The sequence below is a fragment of the Numenius arquata genome, chromosome Z (genome assembly GCF_964106895.1).
Source record: "Numenius arquata chromosome Z, bNumArq3.hap1.1, whole genome shotgun sequence".
Lineage (NCBI taxonomy): Eukaryota > Metazoa > Chordata > Aves > Charadriiformes > Scolopacidae > Numenius > Numenius arquata.
Genome location: NC_133616.1, coordinates 77356412 through 77362476, shown reverse-complemented (window position 1 = coordinate 77362476; position 6065 = coordinate 77356412).

Below are 6065 nucleotides of genomic sequence, written 5' to 3'. Positions count from 1 at the left end.
TCACACCCCACCCCATTCAACATTCTTTGATCATCTAGAACTGTCTCTTCTCAAGGCTTAGAGCCCAAAGAAATACTTCAATCTTCTCATATCACTTATGCTACTCTATAGCTGCCGATCTAGATTCTAGGCCTTCCTTACTCCACTGAGTAAGGTTTACTCTCACTGAATGGTTAGATGAGGAGCATTTGCTTTCTACCACGTTAACATGCATGTCACAAGAACACTTTTTTAAGCTAAGTAGTTCAAATAGACACTTGCAAAGCATAAGAAAGGCGAAACAAACAGTATGCAACACAACATAATGCAGTACTTTGTCCCCATATATAAGCAAAAAACCAAACAATCTGAATATACAACTGTATTGATAACTATGGCCATGAATTAGTCACTCCGACAGTCTTCAGCACACTGCGCTGTACATCAAGTCTCACACAGCTATCTAATAAACATCAAATACCAGTAAGGCCATTTCTTTTACACTCATTTGAATACAGTTCTTGCCTGTAACAATCATCTAATTTCACGACCTCCTGGCAAGTGTGAGATTACAACTTGAAATGGAAGTTAATTCAATTAAGAGCCTTACAAGGTTAACAGCTTTTGGTGATTCATTAAGGGACATTAAAGTACAGATCCCATTCTTGAAGCATGTATTTATGGACAGCAACAAACCAGCCCTTACAAATTATTTGAGCAGATCATATTAACTAGAAATATTGAAGAATTATGAAATAACTGGGGATCAAGGAATACATAATGCTGATTTCTATTCTGTTGGGATTTTACAGCCTTACCACTCAGATACAACTGAAGTTACAATTAACATCTGTGACCAAAAGAGGGAGTGGTCAGAGGCCCCTCACCACTTTCCAGCCACACATTCCCCAGCCCTTCACACTCACTCTCATCTCATCCCACAAGAAGTCAGGTCAAAGAGCTGAAAAGACAGAAGTCATGTACTTCAGAGGGAGAACAAAGCTAGTTTTTGCTTGTTTCCCATCAAAACAGGTCTCTACAGTGAAACAGTGAAACTTAGCACAAGGTCCTGGCAAGGATCTGTAAATCTGGCAGCTTCACTCCTAGTTACCTACCCGAAACACTGTTTACAGAGTTACAGCCCTGCAACTTAAACTCCCAATTTATGGCAATCAGAATTTTAAATTAGCAATAAAAGTTCTTTTAAAAAAACCTGACTGGTAATGAAGCAAACAAACATCAATCACCAAGAAATTAAAGATGTCCTCTGAAATGAATTTGGTTCAGGTTTCTCAACCCGAAGCTCTTAGGAAAAAAAAATCTTTCATATTTCAAAAAACATATTGAGGAGATGCAAGTAATCATTTCAACCATCTTTATCTATAAAGATCTAGAGAGTATCCATTATTTTGCATCTGAAATGGTACAAGAAAAATTCTGAATTAGGCATATATGCATTATTAGATTATAATGCCAAATAGGTGTTTGACCTCAGAAAAAGAACTGAATGAAAAGAACTGTAGAACTGAAATCTACATCGATATTTACATTCATATAACATAGATGAAACTACTTCTACAGAGAGCTCAGAAAACTACCATGAAACTTGTTTACTGAGCCAATAAAGTTGTTACACTTAGTTAAATCTATATAGCTTTGAAATAAAATGGTTTCATTTGAGTTAGTAAGGCATTTTTAACAACTAACATAACTTTGAATAACTAGCATATTATTCCTGTTATTCCACTACTCTTTCTTAAAGTGTTTCACAGGTTTTCAGCTTTTTTAAAACAGGCCTCCAAGGAAAAAAAACAAAAGCACACAATAAAATCCAAATCCCCAAACCAGGGGAACAAGCAGTAACTCCTTATCTTATCTCTCTCCCATCTTTCTGTCCTGAATCCATGTATCTGCATCACCAAAGAATTGTAAAAGCCTTCTGGTTTCTATCCTTTCAAATTAACTTTCAGCAACAAGATCAAGTTTATTTTTTCCTCCCTCGATTTGCCCATAGCCAATCCCAATATTTACATTAAACAAGAAGTGGATTAGAAGCTATTAAAAAAAAAAAAAGCTCTAGTGACACGTTTTTATTAAATGGGTGCTTGTTTCCCTGAGCAAAAGAAGTCTGTAGGAACCATTTGTTTTAGCAAACTGCATTTCTTCTGAACATACTCTTTTAAGGACTATACTTCTAACAATCTGACACCAGCAGCACCACCACTATATTTTTTTTTTTAATGTAGGTAGAAGCTTCAATGGTAGAAACACCTACCAACCCTAGTACTAGAAAACCATTAAGAAAACAAAGGACTGAGATAGGACAGGGAAGTGACTGTTTCGTATGAGCAAGGAAAGCGCATGCAGGCACAGGAGGAGAGCTGGGTGTAGGAGGAGACTACAGCTGCTTATGCACCTTCCCACTGCAGGTTTGAGAACTGTACTGTCAACAGCTTGTCCCTTTACCATTCCTTCCATCACACCAGTTTAACATCTGTTCAGTGAAGTTGTGCACAGAGCAAGAACTGACCTGGTTTAAAGAGAGCTGTTCCTTAGTTATTTTTCACCCAGACGAGATCCTTGCCTACACATACAAAAAATCATGCCAGCACACCAGAAGGGGCAATGCATGAGCAGGAAGGAATCACGAGCAGAAAGAAAAGCACAGGGAAACTTAATCTGTGAGCAGACACCTTCAGGATTTGAGTCAATCCCTTCCTTGCTGCTGCCACCTCTTACGCAATTAAAGGCATGGACCTTCTGTTGACTAAACAGCATTAAGTGCTGTCTTCTGAACATGTTTTCTAGACCTCTGAATACACTCACTAGACGCTGTCCAAGTTGGTGCATGGATTTTTTTAAAAAAATTAAAATAAAATGTTCATTACTGTATCTGAGGCATTAGGTCCTTAACAGTGCACTGCGACATACAACTTGAGGCTCTTAGCAGCTCCATCTCATATTTTTTTTTCAAAGTAGAAAGCTTCAAGTTTTAAACAATGTTTAAATCGCTGTCTGTCAAAACCCATATGCTTTCATATCAAGGTAAGTTAAATATTTATGTGTGAGAAGACTTGAAGACAAAATACCAGTCCTTCTTGAAAAGGCGAAAAAATAATCACAGCGTAAGATGACTACAGTGCAGTGATAACAGCTAGTATCTAATATTGTAAAACTCAGCTTAAAGAGCAAGATCCAAGAAAGCTTTATTTCAGAAAGTCAAGTTTAGATCAGGGAATACAGTTATGGTTGAATCAGGTAACTTGGTTTATAGAGATTTATTTTCACAGATTACTGTGCTGCATCAAACTAATTCAGTCTGTTATTTCCTTAAGACATTTTACTGTCTGCTGTGCAAGTAAACTACAAGGCCTGACGTCAAAAGAAGTGCCGGAGTATTCAATTACTACTTTTTCAGCCAGAAATACACCAAGGATGACATATTAATGGATAGAAACAGGTCACATGCTGAATATTTTACACCGTTACAGGTCATTGATTCTCATCACACCATTCGTCCTTAGGTACATTTCACTTCCTTAAGCTAAACTCACTTAAAGAACAGAACACACCGATCACAAGGGTTTCCAAGTGCATGGCTTGGCAAAGACACCCCCCCCCTTTTTTTTTTCCTCCAGTTAACAGTCAACTCTTCATTTTATCGATTGAATATCCTTAGCTTCAAGACAGAATAATACTTTTTGTTGATGTATTACAAAAAAGCACACCAGGAGTACTTGCCACTTCTCTAGGTAAACACTTAGTATGTTTCTAAACAAGCTCAACTTAAGTCTTTTATCTTTCAAAGGTTTTACTTGTGCCCTGATTTCAAGATCAGCATTCTTTGTTATTTTACCCAAGTTTATCTAGCAGAAAACTAGTAACACTGAATTGCTGTGCCAGGCAGCAGTCACCATGGTGAAGCCAGGATGCCAGAACCTAGAACAGCCAACATGAACAGCACTTCAGTGAGCCAGTCAGTGGCAATCTCTGAAAGGATTCTGAACAGTTAATAATTAGGTCACATCGACACCTAGTCAAATGTCCTTCTTTACTTCCTGTGGACTCCAAGAGGAAAGCTCAAATGGAACAAAAGCGAACAGCAAACGTTGCTTATGTCATTTGCCCAGTCAGATGAGGCTTGGTGTGTGGGAAAAATACTGCACTTCAAATTGCATAAATACAGTATCTTAAAAATCAGAAGCAATAATTCTACTACATAAAACCTGTTACCTAAGGGAAGCAAATACTGTGATCTGGATGACTGTACCATGAGTGCAAGTATGTCAGTGCACTTAGAACCACTTTATAGGTCCACATATGGACCTGTTGGAACGGGTCCAGCGGAGGGCCACGAAAATGATCAGAGGGATGGAGCACCTCCCCTATGAAGACAGGCTGAGAGAGCTGGGGTTGTTCAGCCTGGAGAAAAGAAGGCTCCAGGGAGACCTCATAGCAGCCTTCCAATATCTGAAGGGAGCCTACAGGAGAGCCGGAGAGGGACTCTTTGTCAGGAGATGTAGTGACAGGACAAGGGGTAATGGTTTTAAATTGGAAGAGGGGAGATTTAGATTAGATATTAGGAAGAAATTCTTTACTGTGAGGGTGGTGAAGCACTGGAACAGGTCGCCCAGAGAAGTTGTGGATGCCCCATCCCTGGAAGTGTTTAAGGCCAGGCTGGATGGGGCTTTGAGCAACCTGCTCTAGTGGGAGGTGTCCCTGCCCATGGCAGGGGGGTTGGAACTCGATGATCTTTAAGGTCCCTTCCAGCTCTAACCATTCTATGATTCTTTTATACCCTTTACAAATACGTCTAATATAATAGGCACGTATTCCAGGTTCAAAACCAAGATTCCACTAAGGACTTCTCAACAAACTCTTACTTAAAGGGGAGGGAACAGGAAAGTGGCAGAAGGAGGGAAATACAAGATTAGGTTAGAGAAAAAAACACACATATATAGGCACACAAGGCTTCACTCCAGAAAACCGACCACAGTAGCCATCTTAATTTTAGGTTATCAGTGAAGTCTTCTTGCTCACTGCAAAGTTATTCTATTTCAGCTTCACCACTGTGCTTAATCATTATATTGAGTCTGAGCAGAAAACTACACTGAAGCCCTTATCCTCACAGCAGGACTTAAGTAGTTTTTTCCAGCTTACCACCCAGTAACTACCATACTTAGAATGAAGCCCCCGATAGAAACACAACCATTAATGACTATGGAAGTTCACACAGCTACAGAAGTGCTGCATCAAGCACAGTACACCCCGTTTCCCACCTTAAGCATATTTAATTATTTAAGGATATTTAATTATTTAATTATCAGCCTTCTCCTTCTCACCTTCCCTCCAATATCCCTACGTCACGCACCTATCCGTAGGCTTGGGACCCTACAGACAAACTAATTTAAGGGTACAACCGCCCACAGAGATCATCAGCAAACAACTTAACAGGGAAGTTCATTATATCTGAGCAAATGCTTTGTGAAAAACTTAAACATTGTCAAATAGAAGTTAAAATGATTCTTGCTGAGCAAGACAACATATTATCCACCCCCAACTGCAGCGGCTGCTGCTGCTGCAAATTTACTAGCTGAATCAGGGGCTGAAGATAAGTTACAGAAGTTTTCAGACACATAAGGAAAAGCTTACGTGGCACACTGTAAAAAAATCCAAGCTGCCTTGCTTAAAAAGCAACATTCTATTCGTTCAGCAAATTTCTTCAGGAGAACAAAACTCTATTGACAGCATTATGATATTATCACTGACACCAATCACACAACCTCATCTTCCACCCATGAAGATTTTCCTTTCATTCATCCACAGTAATTCGTTACTGCTCTCCTGAACAGAAAATAGTATCATTCACACAACACAGAAAAAAAATGTCTGTCAACAATTACCGATTTTCATTGGTGCTCCAATACATCAGCGGTACCATCAGCAGGCAGGCTCACAGCTGAGGGATCCACTGGCTCAACTGAACAAACACATCTCACACACTGCCCACAGTGCCACCATCATTAGTTGTATCAGCATTTATTACTCAGCGTTACAAGACGAGCCATGACAACATGATTATTACA